Source organism: Triticum urartu, chromosome 5A, assembly GCF_056163025.1.
Source record: "Triticum urartu cultivar PI428250 chromosome 5A, HENAU_Tu73, whole genome shotgun sequence".
Classification (NCBI taxonomy): domain Eukaryota; kingdom Viridiplantae; phylum Streptophyta; class Magnoliopsida; order Poales; family Poaceae; genus Triticum; species Triticum urartu.
The window spans coordinates 542,303,792-542,320,400 of NC_141877.1; the positions used below are offsets into that span (position 1 = coordinate 542,303,792).

Here is a 16,609-nt window from a genome sequence, read left to right on the forward strand (position 1 = left end):
GATTTTACTATGATGCTTAAGGTTTTCCCGTTATATCTATACTATGATCTGTGTAGCTGCTTTGTGTCGCACTAGCAGCAGTCCACTCTTGAAGCTAAACACTGCAATGACTTACAAAATTGGCACCAAGGCATTGAGTGCCATTCTGGACGCAATGAAACTCATACGCTCCCCACCTGTCGATTCTTGTTCAGAATATGATCCTAATGACTATTCTAACCTCGGGGAGTCAAAGGCAGATGGCCTGTCCTGTTCACCCATCAAGGTGCCTGTTCTAATTTGGCAATGTTTTATTGTTTGCGGGTATCTTGCATATGTTGTCTTGCATTTCTTCTACTTTGTTGCACCGCCATCTGCTTAGTTTACTCACCATATATGTAGAGATGCCATGCCCATCCATTATCAATACATATTCTATCTGTCATCATACCATGTTTTTCCACTCAAATGTTGTTCTTGTGCATCAGACATCAAAAAGGAAGAGGGTGATTGCCGAACCTGAAGGAGCACCAGCAAAGTCCTTGAAAAACGTGGTGGTGCCGGAGAAATCAGACAACACCCCACTTATATTGGCTGTACAACCAGTGAGACAAAACGTAGGACCGACTCCAGCAGACTGTACCCATACTTCACTGGCCACACCACTAGCCCCACCACACAGGACCTGCACTCTAGCAAAAGGTATACCGATTTCATTTTCCATAGCACCAGCTGTACCACAAAAAAATCCCACTCCAGCAAAAAGTACAGCAAGTCCACCGGCCGAAGACCTATCCCAACTGTAGAGACGGACAATTCCTATAGATTGGAACCCATTCCATTTATTCCTAGTTTAAAAGACAATGCTTTCAATGTTGTTAGGGACTATGTGCATATATTCCCATCATGGGAAGATTATTGTGAAGACAAACACCATTTTCACATCTTCATGTCCAACTTAATTGTAAGTGCTATTATTCATGGTTATTATTTTCCTGTTTTCTGCTGATTGAACACATCAATGATTTACATTACATTGTTGTAACTAGGCGAGGGTCAATCTGGATAGTCATGACGAGCAAAGCTTGCTTGTTCTTTTCAAGGAAGCATTGCAGCAGTATCGGTGTTACCTGAGGAAATCACACTTTGATGGAAAGTCTATAAACGAATTTCCGGTGAAGTCTCCTGTGCTAAATTTAGAAGACATTGAATGGAAAAACATTGTTATGCACTCGTCTCGTTCCCAAGATGAGGTACTGTCTATGAAATCACATGACAATTTGAACTTCTACTTTTCCACATGTGCCTTACGGATCTTTTTTGCAGCAAATTTGCTCGAAGAAGAATTCCGGTTTGACAAGAACGACAGGATATCGCAAATATGCTGCCCGCTGCTTTGCTCTTGTTAGTACCTGTTGTCCTGTATCACTGTACTTGCATACATACCTGGTTCATTATGTGAAAGCAGTATGCATGATAGCTTGCTTATCAATTGTTCGCTCCAAATTATCTGATCTGTATGAATGGTTACATTAGTGTAGAATATATCCAATGCCAATGTTTTTTTAGCTCTGCATTGTTCTTGTAAGTACATGTTGTCCTTTATCAGTGTACTTATAATGACAGGTAGTTGTTCATGTACCATCACTCTGCAGCTTCTTTTCCTTTGCCCTCCATTTTCTACACATCAGATCTATATTTACTCTTACCATAAGGTTGGTACTGAAGAAGTTTAGCTACGCATTGCTCTTGGCTGTACCTTTTGCCTGTATCGCTGCACTTACATTTATAGCTACTTGGTTATGTAGCATCACTCTTCATCTTATCTTAAATATTCTCCATTTTTTCGTATATTATCACATCTATATTTACTCTTAACAAAATGTATAATAAAGGCAATGCTTTTGAAGAAGATTCTGTGGTAAACTTCTTGAATTGCCCCCTCCCCCCCATTAGCATGGACAAGACCTTTATAGATCATGTCTTCACCAATAATGTAAGTTTGTCCATCTCAAGCCTTCAAACTTTGTTGTATATATTTGGTTAGGCATGACTGCAACAGCTGTTTATTTTTGGTGTTTGCATCAAATTGCTTGTTTAAATTTTATTATGCAGTTCATAAACAAAAGTTTGTCCTTTCTCAATTTAAGTTTTCAGTTGTACAACCAAGTTCCTTCTTCATACCATGTAAATTAAACTATAAAGAGCAAGTGATCTTCTTTTGCACTGCATGTATGCTTCTGTTCTTCATACGTAATCCAGTGGTGTGGTGAACCTACCCACTACAGCACAATGTCATATTCTGCAATGTCTTAACTATGAACAATGTCATATCATTCTACTATTATTTAAACCGTCTCTTTATTTGCCAATCTGAAATGGTATAAATTGGCAGCACACTAACCATTGATACTTATGAGTTCTTGATCTGTAATCCAGTGGTGTCGTGAAGCTGCCAACTCCTTCACAATGTCATTTCCTGCCATTGACCTGAACAATACCATATTGTGTTAATGCAATTTTAAACTGTGTCACTTTATTCGTCAGTAAGAAATGTGATGAATTGTCAGCACTGATACTTTTATGTGCAAAACCTGTCATATGTCTGCTTGTTTATCTTTCAGAGTGAGGAGGATATAAGTGTTGAACAAGCGCAGTCTCATCATCTTGCTCAGGTGCTTGCGCTGCAGCTCCCCAGTAGGGCTAACCTTTCTTGAACTCTATTGAAGTGCTGTCGGTTTTGTATATTATTTTGTCGGCGTGTTTATTTGCACTGGTGGCGATCTTTGATGCCCAGTGTATGTAATCTGATGTCTGCTTGTGCTTTATTATCGTATTGGCGAACTTTGATGCCCAGTGGATGTAATATGCCGTAATTTCTTTATTGTATAGTCTACGTTTTTTCTTATTCATGATGCTGCAGTTATTTTACTGTATATATATCATGTCTTCGAAGTAAACCAGCCAAACCGTAAAATTACGGTACATAATCGGGCCGTCATGCAATTACGATGTAGGTTGGGCCTGAAACGTGCCGAACAGCTCACGGGCCGGCAGTAGCCCGAAATGAACCCCGACTCATGATTGTGCAAATCAAATCATGGGCTTATAACAGGCCAAAATTGTCTCGGTCCTTGTTTGGCCCAATCAGATGTCGGCTGCGAGTAGGCCGGATGCAAACTGGGTCGTAGTTAGGCCCAACTATATGACGGGCTTTTAACAGGCCGAAATTAATATAGGGACGAAATGTTAAACGGGCCCTTAACAGGCCAAAACTAATATTAGGCCGAATTACTAAGTGGGCCTTTAGCAAGTGGGCCCAAAAGCATATTGTCCAATTGACGGGCCAAATCTCATATGGGCCATAATTGAGCCCAAAGCCTCTTAAAGGGCCGGACCTGATCTGGGTCGTAATTTGGCACAGAACGTGGTAGGCTTTTAATGGGTCAGATCTCATATGGGCCACTATTAGGCCCGGAGCGTGGCAGGACATTAATGGACCGGATTAAATATGGGGCGGCATATGGCCCAAAACATGGCAGCCAGTTAATGGGCCGGCCTACTAGGTGATACGTCTCCAACGTATCTACAATTTTTGATTGCTCCATGCTACACTATCTACTGTTTTGAATGTTTATGGGCTTTATTATACACTTTTATATCATTTTTGGGACTAGCCTATTAACCCAGAGCCCAGTGCCAGTTTCTGTTTTTACCTTGTTTTAGGGTTTCGAAGAAAAGGAAAATCAAACGGAGTCCAATTGACCTGAAACTTCACGGAACTCATTTTTGGAAGCAAAGAAGCCCAGAAGACTTGAAGTACACGTAAGGGAAGCTTCGAGGAGGCCATGAGGTAGGGGGGCGCCCACCCCCCTAGGGCGCGCCCTCCACCCTCGTAAGCCCGTCGTGGCCCCCTGACGTACTTCTTCCGCCTATATATCTCCATATACCCTAAAAACATCCAAGAGCACAATAGATCGGGAGTTCCGCCGCTAGAAGCCACCGTATCCACCGAACACCAATCTAGACCCGTTTCGGCACCCTACCGGAGGGGGAAACCCCTCTCCGATGGCCATCTTCATCATCCCGGGGCTCTCCATGACGAGGAGGGAGTAGTTCTCCCTCGGGGCTGAGGGTATGTACCAGTAGCTATGTGTTTGATCTCTCTCTCTCTCTGGTGTTCTTGAGGTGATACGATCTTGATATATCGCGAGCTTTGCTATTATATTTGGATCCTATGATGTTGCTTCCCCCCCTCTACTCTCTTCTAATGGATTGAGTTTCCCCTTTGAAGTTATATTATCGGATTGAGTCTTTAAAGATTTGAGAACACTTGATGTATGTCTTGCCGTGCGTATCTGTGGTGACAATGGGATACCACGTGATTCACTTGATGTATGTTTTGGTGATCAACTTGCGGGTTCCGCCCATGAACCTATGCATAGGGTTGGCACATGTTTTCATCGTGATTCTCCAGTAGAAACTTTGGGGCACTCTTTGAGGTTCTATGTCTTGGTTGAATAGATGAATCTGAGATTGTGTGACGCATATCGTATAATCATACCCACGCATACTTGAGGTGACATTGGAGTATCTAGGTGACATTAGGGTTTCGGTTGATTTGTGTCTTAAGGTGTTATTCTAGTACGAACTCTAGGGCTGTTTGTGACACCTATAGGAATAGCCCAACGGATTGATTGGAAATAATAACTTTGAGGTGGTTTCGTACCCTACCATAATCTCTTCGTTTGTTCTCCGCTATTAGTGACTTTGGAGTGACTCTTTGTTGCATGTTGAGGGATAGTTACGTGATCCAATTATGTTAGAATTGTTGAGGGAACTTGCACTAGCGAAAGTATGAACCCTAGGCCTTGTTTCAACGCATTTCAATACCGTTTACGCTCACTTTTATCATTAGTTACCTTGCTGTTTTTATAATTTCAGATTACAAATACCTTTATCTACTATCCATATTGCACTTGTATCACCATATCTTCGCCGAACTAGTGCACCTATACAATTACCATTGTATTGGGTGTGTTGGGGACACAAGAGACTCTTTGTTATTTGGTTGCAGGGTTGCTTGAGAGAGACCATCTTCATCCTATGCCTCCTACGGATTGATAAACCTTAGGTCATCCACTTGAGGGAAATTTGCTACTGTCCTACAAACCTCTGCACTTGGAGGCCCAACAACGTCTACAAGAAGAAGGTTGTGTAGTAGACATCACTAGGGTCCTCACAATCTTGTGGGCCTACAGCTGGGCCGGCCCATTAATGTCGGCGAAATTTTGTGGGCCTTTAGCTGGGCCGGCCCATTATGATCCGCAAGTATCTTGTGGGCCTTTACCTGGGCCGGCCCATTATGGCACACAAAAATCTTGTGGGCCTTTACCTGGGCCGGCCCATTATGGCCCGCCCATTATGGTCCGCAAAATCTCATGGGCCTTTAGCTGGGCCGGTCATTAGGGTCCGCAAAATCTTGTGGGCCTTCAGTTGGGCTGGCCCATTTAAACTTGATGGGCCGGTCCACGTGTCAACATATCATAGGCGCGTCTCGCCCATTGGATGAGTGACACCTGTGCCAACGCGGACCTGACACGTGTCTCCTCCAGCCAATGATGATTTTACACGTGGAAAATCCCCATTGGTCAGGGCTGTTAACGGGTTATCGGATCCAAATTCCGATCCGATAGCTTAACGGCGTTCCGTTACAGTGGATGCCACGTGTCGGTCACCCTTGACGAAAGCACTTCTGTGACGCGCGATTTATCGTCATGGAAGTGGACACTTCCGTGATGATAATTTTGGTAATGTCATGGAACACTTCTACGACAGCACAGGTATGACTATCTTGATTCTGTCATAAATTTTTCATGGATGTACATGCATGACAAAAAACGCGACCAACTGTGACAAACACGTATCACCACGGAAGTGTATTTTTTTGTAGTGCTATATACATGATCATACCTAGATATTCTCATAACTATGCTCAATTCTGTCAATTGCTCAACAGTAATTTGTTCACCCACCGTAAAATACTTATGCTCTTGAGAGAAGCCACTAGTGAAACCTATGGCCCCAGGGTCTATCTTCCATCATATTGATCTTCCAACACTTAGTTATTTTCATTGTCTTTTATTTTACTTTGCATCTTTATCATAAAAATACCAAAAATATTATCTTATCATATCTATCAGATCTCACTCTCATAAGTGACTGTGTAGGGATTGACAACCCCTTATCGCGTTGGTTGCGAGGATTTATTTGTTTTGTGTAGTTGCAAGGGACTCGCGCGTAGCCTCCTACTGGATTGATACCTTGGTTCTCAAAAACCGAGGGAAATACTTACGCTACTTTGCTGCATCACCCTTTCCTCTTCAAGGGAAAACCAACGCAGTGCTCACGAGGTAGCAAGAGGGATTTCTGGCGCCGTTGCCGGGGAGGCCTACGCAAAAGTCAACATACCAAGTACCCATCACAAACCCTTATCTCCCGCATTACATTATTTGCCATTTGTCTCTCATTTTTCCTCTCCGCCACTTCACCCTTGCCGTTTTATTCACCCTCTCTCTCTCTCCCTCTATCCTCCCTCTCTTTTCCGTTCGCCTCTTTTCTGTTTGCTTGTCGTTATGGCTAGTCCCTTATCTGCTCCTTTGTCTCCCAAGTTTGAGGTTCTTCACTTCAAAGAAAGACAAGGATAAAACTTAAAAGATGCTTGGTTTAGAATGATGTAATCTTATCGTAATTGTACCCTAGAGGTGAATTTTAGAATTTTGCTTTGCAACTTTTATGTTGGACTAAATATGTCCCATAGACAACTCTTGGATTGCGTTGCCAAAGGCAATTTTATTGAAATTGATCCCAGTATTGCGCATAAAATTATAGAAGGTATAGTAGGAACTCTACCTCAACAAAAGGGGCCTCATCGTACCCAAGAGGAAACGCAAGTTTTTGAGAAAATTTGTGAAGTAACTAAGAGTTTTCAAAAGTCTCTTGAACCTCTTAAGAGCGTTAGCGGGAATCTCCACCGCATGAATAATGTTGATTACCCTTTGCAATAAGCGGTCGGACTTTTAGATCTCAAGATTTCCGAATATGAAGGGAAACATAAAGAACCTCCCAGATTCGAGCATAACGCCGCTAAAAGAATTAAGAATCAAGATGATAATACCTAGATCTATCCTTGCTTTTTATGCCTAGCTAGGGGCGTTAAACGATAGCGCTTGTTGGGAGGCAACCCAATTTTATATTTATTCCTTGATATTTTCTCCTGTTTAGTAATAAATAATTTATCTAGCCTCTGTTTTGGTTATGTTTTTTGTGTTTAATTAGTGTTTGTGCCAAGTAGAACCGTTGGGAAGACTTGGGGAAAGTCTTGTTAATCTTGCTGTAAAAAACAGAAACTTTAGCGCTCATGAGAACTGCTGAAATTTTTATTTGGAAAGTGATATTTAGTTAATTATTTTTGCAGATGATTAATAGATAAATTCCTCACGTCCAGAAATTTATTTTAGAATTTTTGGGGTTCCAGATCTTGCGCTAGCTACAGATTACTACAGACTATTCTGTTTTTGACAGATTCTGTTTTTCGTGTGTTGTTTGCTTATTTTGATGAATCTATGGCTAGTAAAATAGTTTATAAACCATAGATAAGTTGGAATACAGTAGGTTTAACACCAATATAAATAAAGAATGAGTTCATTACAGTACCTTGAAGTGGTCTTTTGTTTTCTTTCGCTAACGGAGCTCATGAGATTTTCTACTTTAAGTTTTGTGTTGTGAAGTTTTCAAGTTTTGGGTAAGGATTTGATGGATTATGGAACAAGGAGTGGAAAGAGCCTAAGCTTGGGGATGCCCATGGCACCCCCAAGATAATCTAAGGACACCAAAAATCCAAAGCTTGGAGATGCCCCAGAAGGGATCCCCTCTTTCGTATACTTCCGTCGGTAACTTTACTTGGAGCTATATTTTTATTCACCACATGATATGTGTTTTGCTTGGAGCGTCTTGTATGATTTGAGTCTTTGCTTTTTAGTTTACCACAATCATCTTTGCTGTACACACCTTTTGAGAGAGAGACACATGATTCAGAAATTATTAGAATACTCTATGTGCTTCACTTATATCTTTTGAGTTATATAGTTTTGCTCTAGTATTTTACTTATATCTTTTAGAGCACTCTGGTGGATTTGTTTTATAGAAACTATTGATCTCTCATGGTTCACTTATATTATTTTGAGAGTCTTAAATAGCATGGTAATTTGCTTAAATAATCCTAATATGCTAGGTATTCAAGATTAGTAAATACTTTCTTATGAGTGTTTTGAATACTAAGAGAAGTTTGATGCTTGATGATTGTTTTGAGATATGGAGGTAGTGATATTAAAGTTGTGCTAGTTGAGTAGTTGTGAAATTGAGAAATACTTGTGTTGAAGTTTGCAAATCCCATAGCATGCACGTATGGTAAACGTTATGTAACAAATTTAAAACATGAGGTGTTCTTTGATTGTCCTCCTTATGAGTGGCGGTCGGGGACGAGCGATGGTATTTTCCTACCAATTTATCCCCCTAAGAGCATGCGCGTAGTGCTTGGTTTTTTATGACTTGTAGATTTTTGCAATAATTATGTGAGTTCTTTATGACTAATGTTGAGTCCATGGATTATACGCACTCTCACCTTTCCATCATTGCTAGCCTCTTTGGTACCGTGCATTGCCCTTTCTAACATTGAGAGTTGGTGCAAACTTCGCCGGTGCATCCAAACCCCGTGATATGATATGCTCTTTCACACATAAACCTCCTTATATCTTCCTCAAAACAACCACCATACCTACCTATTATGGCATTTCCATAGCCATTCCGAGATATATTGCCATGCAACTTTCCACCATCCCGTTTATCATGAACGTTCATCATTGTCATATTGTTTAGCATGATCATGTAGTTGACATAGTATTTGTGGCAAAGCCACCGTTCATAATTCTTTCATACATGTCACTCTTGATTCATTGCATATCCTGATACACCGCCGGAGGCATTCATATAGAATCATACCTTGTTCTACTATCGATTTGTAATCATTGAGTTGTAAATAAATAGAAGTGTGATGATCATCATTTAATAGAGCATTGTCCCAATAAAAAAAGGCCCAAAAAAAGAAATGAAAAGGGACAATGCTACTATCCTTTTTTTCCACACTTGTGCTTCAAAGTAGCACCATGATCTTCATGATAGAGAGTCTCTTGTTTTGTCACTTTCATATACTAGTGGGAATTTTTCATTATATAACTTGGCTTGTATATTCCAACAATGGGCCTCCTCAAGTGCCCTAGGTCTTCGTGAGCAAGCAAGTTGGATGCACACCCACTAGTTTCTTTTGGTGAGCTTTCATACATTTATAGCTCTAGTGCATCCGTTGCATGGCAATCCCTACTCCTCGCATTAACATCAATCGATGAGCATCTCCATAGCTCATTGATTAGCCTCGTTGATGTGAGACTTCCTCCTTTTTTGTCTTCTCCACATAACCCCCATCATTATACTCTATTCCACCCATGGTGCTATATGCATGGCTCACGCTCATGTATTGCGTGAAGGTTTATGAAGTTTCAGATTACTAAAGTATGAAATAACTGCTTGGCTTGTCATCGGGGTTGTGCATGATGAGAGCATTATTGTGTAACGAAAATGGAGCATGACTAAACTGTATGATTTTGTAGGGATGAACTTTCTTTGGCCATGTTATTTTGAGAAGACATAATTGCTTAGTTAGTATGCTTGAAGTATTATTATTTCTATGTCAATATTAAACTTTTATCTTGAATCTTTCGGATCTGAATATTCATCCCACAATTAAGAAGAATTACATTGAAATTATGCCTAGTAGCATTCCACATCAAAAATTTTGTTTTTATCATTTACCTACTCGAGGACGAGCAGGAATTAAGCTTGGGATGCTTGATACGTCTCCAACGTACATATAATTTTTTTTATTGCTCCATGCTATATTATCTTGTGTTTTGGACATTATTTGGCTTTATTATTCACTTTTATATTATTTTTGGGACTAACCTATTAACCGGAGGCCCAGCCCAGAATTGCTGTTTTTTGCCCATTTCAGAGTTTCGCAGAAAAAGAATATCAAACGGAGTCCAAACGGAATGAAACCTTCGGAAACGTGATTTTCGGAACGAACATGATCCAGGAGACTTGGACCCTAAGTCAAGCAACCAACAGGGAAGCCACGAGGTAGGGGGCGCGCCTGCCCCCCCCCCCCCCCTAGGCGCGCCCTCCACCCTCGTGGGCCCCCTGTTGCTCCACCGACGTACTTCTTCCTCATATATATACCTACATACCCCCAAACGATCAGATACGGAGCCAAAACCCTAATTCCACCGCCGTAACTTTCTGTATCTAGGAGATCCCATCTTGGGGCCTGTTCCGGAGCTCCGCCGGAGGGGGCATCGATCACGGAGGGCTTCTACATCAACACCATAGCCTCTCCGATGATGTGTGAGTAGTTTGCCTCAGACCTTCGGGTCCATCGTTATTAGCTAGATGGCTTCTTCACTCTTTTTGGATCTCAATACAAAGTTCTCCCCCTCTCTTGTGGAGATCTACTCGATGTAATCTTCTTTTGCGGTGTGTTTGTTGAGACCAATGAATTGTGGGTTTATGATCAAGTTTATCTATGAACAATATTTGAATCTTCTCTGAATTCTTTTATGTATGATTGATTACCTTTGCAAGTCTCTTCGAATTATCAGTTTGGTTTGGCCTACAAGATTGATCTTTCTTGCAATGGGAGAAGTGCTTAGCTTTGGGTTCAATCTTGCGGTGTCCTTTCCCAGTGACAGTAGGGGCAGCAAGGCATGTATTGTATTGTTGCCATCGAGGATAACAAGATGGGGTTTTTATCATATTGCATTTATTTATCCCTCTACATCATGTCATCTTGCTTAAAGTGTTACTCTGTTCTCTTGAACTTAATACTCTAGATGCATGCTGGATAGCGGTCGATGTGTGGAGTAATAGTAGTAGATGCAGGCAGGAGTCGGTCTACTTGTCTTGGACGTGATGCCTATATACATGATCATACCTAGATATTCTCATAACTATGCTCAATTCTGTCAATTGCTCAACAGTAATTTGTTCACCCACCGTAAAATACTTATGCTCTTGAGAGAAGCCACTAGTGAAACCGATGGCCCCCGGGTCTATCTTCCATCATATTAATATTCCAACACTTAGTTATTTTCACTGCCTTTTATTTTACTTTGCATCTTTATCATAAAAATACCAAAAATATTATCTTATCATATCTATCAGATCTCACTCTCGTAAGTGACCGTGTAGGGATTGACAACCCCTTATCGCGTTGGTTGTGAGGATTTATTTGTTTTGTGTACGTGCGAGGGAGTCGCGCGTAGCCTCCTACTGGATTGATACCTTGGTTCTGAAAAATTGAGGGAAATACTTACGCTGCTTTGCTGCATCACCCTTTCCTCTTCAAGGGAAAACCAACGCAGTGCTCAAGAGATAGAAGGCACACATCAGGTCTGGTACACAGCATTGCATACATGATAGAGCCTATGGGTGAAGCATAGGGAACATCTTTCATTTTCTCTCTATCTTCTGAAGTGGTCGCGCATTGAGTCTTACTCAATTTCACACCTTGTAACACAGGCAAGAACCCTTTCTTTGCTTGATCCATTTTGAACTTCTTCAAAACTTTATCAAGGTATGTGCTTTGTGAAAGTCCAATTAAGCGTCTTGATCTATATCTATATATCTTGATGCCTAATATGTAAGCAGCTTCACCGAGGTCCTTCATTGAAAAACTCTTATTCAAGTATCCTTTTATGCTATCCAGAAATTCTATATCATTTCCAATCAACAATATGTCATCCACATATAAGATTAGAAATGCTACAGAGCTCCCACTCACTTTCTTGTAAATACAGGCTTCTCCAAAAGTCTATATAAAACCATATGCTTTGATTACACTACCAAAGCATTTATTCCAACTCCGAGAGGCTTGCACCAGTCCATAAATGGATCGCTGGAGTTTGCACACTTTGTTAGCTCCCTTTGGATCGATAAAACCTTCAGGTTGCATCTTATACAACTCTTCTTCCAGAAATCCATTCAGGAATGCAATCATAAAATGCGGCAATTGCTAACATGATTCGGACGAACTTAAGCATCGCTACGGGTGAGAAGGTCTCATCGTAGTCAACTCCTTGAACTTGTCGAAAACCTTTCGCAACAAGTCGAGCTTTGTAGACAGTAACATTACCGTTAGCGTCTGTCTTCTTCTTGAAGATCCATTTATTGTCGATGGCTTGCCGATCATCGGGCAAGTCAACCAAAGTCCAAACTTTGTTCTCATACATGGATCCCATCTTAGATTTCATGGCCTTAAGCCATTTTGCGGAATCTAGGCTCATCATCGCTTCCTCATGGTTTGTAGGCTCGTCATGGTCTAGTAACATGACCTCTAGAACAGGATTACCGTACCACTCTGGTGCGGATCTCACTCTGGTTGACCTACGAGGTTCGGTAGTAGCTTGATCTGAAACTTCATGATCATCATCATTAGCTTCCTCACTAATTGGTGTAGGTGTCACAGGAACCGGTTTCTGTGATGAACCACTTTCCAATAAGGGAGCAGGTACAGTTACATCATCAAGTTCTACTTTCCTCCCACTCACTTCTTTCGAGAGAAACTCTTTCTCTAGAAAGGATCCAAATTTAGCAACAAAAGTCTTGACTTCATATCTATGATAGAAGGTGTACCCAACAGTTTCCTTTGGGTATCCTATGAAGACACATTTCTCCGATTTGGGTTCGAGCTTATCAGGTTGAAGCTTTTTCACATAAGCATCGCAACCCCAAACTTTAAGAAATGACAACTTTGGTTTCTTGCCAAACCATAGTTCATAAGGCGTCGTCTCAACGGATTTAGGTGGTTCCCTATTTAACGTGAATGCGGCCGTCTCTAGAGCATAACCTCAAAATGATAGCGGTAAATCAGTAAGAGACATCATAGATCGTACCATATCTTGTAAAGTACGATTACGACGTTCGGACACACCATTACGTTGTGGTGTTCCGGGTGGCGTCAGTTGCGAAACTATTCCGTATTTTCTTAAATGAAGACCAAACTCGTAACTCAAATATTCTCCTCCACGATCAGATCGTAGAAACTTTATTTTCTTGTTACGATGATTTTTTACTTCACTCTGAAATTCTTTGAACTTGTCAAATGTTTCAGACTTATGTTTCATTAAGTAGATATACTCATATCTGCTCAAATTATCTGTGAAGGTGAGAAAATAACGATACCCGCCGCGAGCCTCAACATTCATTGGACCACATACATCAGTATGTATGATTTCCAACAAATCTGTTGCTCGCTCCATAGTTCTGGAGAACGGCGTTTTAGTCATCTTGCCCATGAGGCATGGTTCGCAAGTACCAAGTGATTCATAATCAAGTGATTCCAAAAGTCCATCGGAATGGAGTTTCTTCATGCGCTTTACACCAATATGACCTAAACGGCAGTGCCACAAATAAGTTGCACTATCATTATCAACTCTGCATCTTTTGGCTTCAATATTATGAATATGTGTGTCATTACTATCGAGATTTAATATAAATAGACCACTCTTCAAGGGTGCATGACCATAAAAGATATTACTCATACAAATATAACAACCATTATTCTCTGATTTAAATGAATAACCGTCTCGCATCAAACAAGATCCAGAAATTATGTTCATGCTCAACGCTGGCACCAAATAACAATTATTTAGGTCTCAAACTAACCCCGAAGGTAGATGTAGAGGTAGCATGACGACCGCGATCACATCGACTTTGGAACCATTTCCCACGTGCACTGTCACCTCGTCCTTATCCAATCTTCGCTTAATCCATAGCCCCTGTTTCGAGTTGCAAATATTAGCAACATAACCAGTATCAAATACCCAGGTGCTACTGCGAGCATTAGTAAGGTGCACATCAATAACATGTATATCACATATACCTTTGTTCACCTTGCCATCCTTCTTATCCGCCAGATACTTGGGGCAGTCCCATTTCCAGTGACCAGTCTGCTTGCAGTAGAAGCACTCAGTCTCAGGCTTAGGTCCAGACTTGGGTTTCTTCTCTTGAGCAGCAACTTGTTTGCTGTTCTTCTTGAAGTTCCCCTTCTTCTTCCCTTTGCCCTTTTTCTTGAAACTGGTGGTCTTGTTAACCATCAACACTTGATGCTCCTTCTTGATTTCTACCTTCGCAGCCTTTAGCATTGCGAAGAGCTCGGGAATTGTCTTATCCATCCCTTGCATATTATAGTTCATCACGAAGCTCTTGTAGCTTGGTGGCAGTGATTGAAGAATTCTGTCACTAACACTATCATCCGGAAGATTAACTCCCAGTTGAATCAAGTGATTGTTATACGCAGACATTCTGGGTATATGTTCACTGACGGAACTATTCTCCTCCATCTTGCAGCTGTAGAACTTATTGGAGACTTCATATCTCTCAATCCGAGCATTTGCTTGAAATATTAACTTCAACTCCTGGAACATCTCATATGCTCCATGACGTTCAAAACGTCGTTGAAGTCCCAGGTTTAAGCCGTATAGCATGGCACACTGAACTATCGAGTAGTCATCAGCTTTGCTTTGCTAGACATTCATAACATCTGGTGTTGCTCCTACATCAGGTTTGCCACCTAGCAGTGCATCCAGGACGTAATTCTACTGTGCAGCAATGAGGATAATCCTCAAGTTACGGACCCAGTCCGTGTAATTGCTACCATCATCTTTCAACTTTGCTTTCTCAAGGAACGCATTAAAATTCAACGGAACAACAGCATGGGCCATCTATCTACAACAACATAGACATGCAAAATACTATCAGGTACTAATTTCATGATAAATTAAAGTTCAGTTAATCAAATTATTAAAGAACTCCCACTTAGATAGACATCCCTCTAATCCTCTAAGTGATTACGTGATCCATATCAACTAAACCATGTCCGATCATCACGTGAGATGGAGTAGTTTCAATGGTGAACATCACTATGTTGATCATATCTAATATATGATTCATGCTCGACCTTTCGGTCTTAGTGTTCAGAGGCCATATCTGTATATGCTAGGCTCGTCAAGTTTAACCTGAGTATTCTGTGTGTGCAACTGTTTTGTACCGTTGTATTTGAACATAGAGCCTATCACACCCGATCATCACGTGGTGTCTCAGCACGAAGAACTTTTGCAACGGTGCATACTCAGGGAGAACACTTATACCTTGAAATTTAGTGAGAGATCATCTTATAATGCTACCGTCTATCTAAGCAAAATAAGATGCATAAAAGATAAACATCACATGCAATCAATATAAGTGATATGATATGGCCATCATCATATTTTACTTGTGATCTCCATCTCCGAAGCACCATCATGATCACCATCGTCACCGACGCGACACCTTGATCTCCATCGTAGCATCGTTGTCGTCTCACCAATTTATGCTTCTACGACTATCTCTACCGCTTAGTGATAAAGTAAAGCATTACAGGGCGATTGCATTGCATACAATAAAGCGACAACCATATGGCTCCTGTCAGTTGTCGATAACTCGGTTACAAAACATGATCATCTCATACAATAAAATATAGCATCATGTCTTGACCATATCACATCACAACATGCCCTGCAAAAACAAGTTAGACGTCCTCTACTTTGTTGCTGCAAGTTTTACGTGGCTGCTACAGGTTGAGCAAGAACCGTTCTTACCTACGCACCAAAACCACAACGATAGTTTGTCAAGTTAGTGATGTTTTAACCTTCTCAAGGACCGGGCGTAGCCACACTCGGTTCAACTAAAGTTGGAGAAACTGACACCCGCCAGCCACCTATGTGCAAAGCACATCGGTAGAACCAGTCTCGCGTAAGCGTACGTGTAATGTCGGTCTGGGCCGCTTCATCCAACAATACCGTCAAACCAAAGTGTGACATGCTGGTAAGCAGTATGACTTGTATCGCCCACAACTCACTTGTGTTCTACTCGTGCATATAACATCTACGCATAAAACCTGGCTCGGATGCCACTGTTGGGGAACGTAGTAATTTCAAAATTTTCCTACGCACACACAGGATCATGGTGATGCATAGCAACGAGAGGGGAGAGTGTTGTCCACGTACCCTCGTAGACCGAAAGTGGAAGCGTTAGCACAACGCGGTTGATGTAGTCGTACGTCTTCACGATCCGACCGATCCAAGTACCGAACGTACGTCACCTCCGAGTTCTGCACACGTTCAGCTCGATGACGTCCCGCGAACTCCGATCCAGCAGAGCTTCACGGGAGAGTTCCGTCAGCACGACAGTGTGAAGACGGTGATGATGTTGCTATTGACGCAGGGCTTCGCCTAAGCACTGCTATGGTATGATCGAGGGGGTATATGGTGGAGGGGGGCACCGCACACGGCTAAGAGATCAAGAGATCTATTGTTGTGTCTAGAGGTTCCCTTGATACATCCATTTTGCATCATGCTTTTATATCGATATATATTGCATTATGGGCTGTTATTACACATTATGTCACAATACTTATGCA

General features: G+C 41.4%; 1 pseudogene; it reads right to left on the reverse strand.

Annotated features, from left to right (window-relative positions):
- Positions 1 to 14,873, reverse strand: part of LOC147972662 (uncharacterized) — a 69,275-nt pseudogene extending 54,402 nt beyond the window's left edge.
- Positions 14,874 to 16,609: the final 1,736 nt, after the last annotated feature.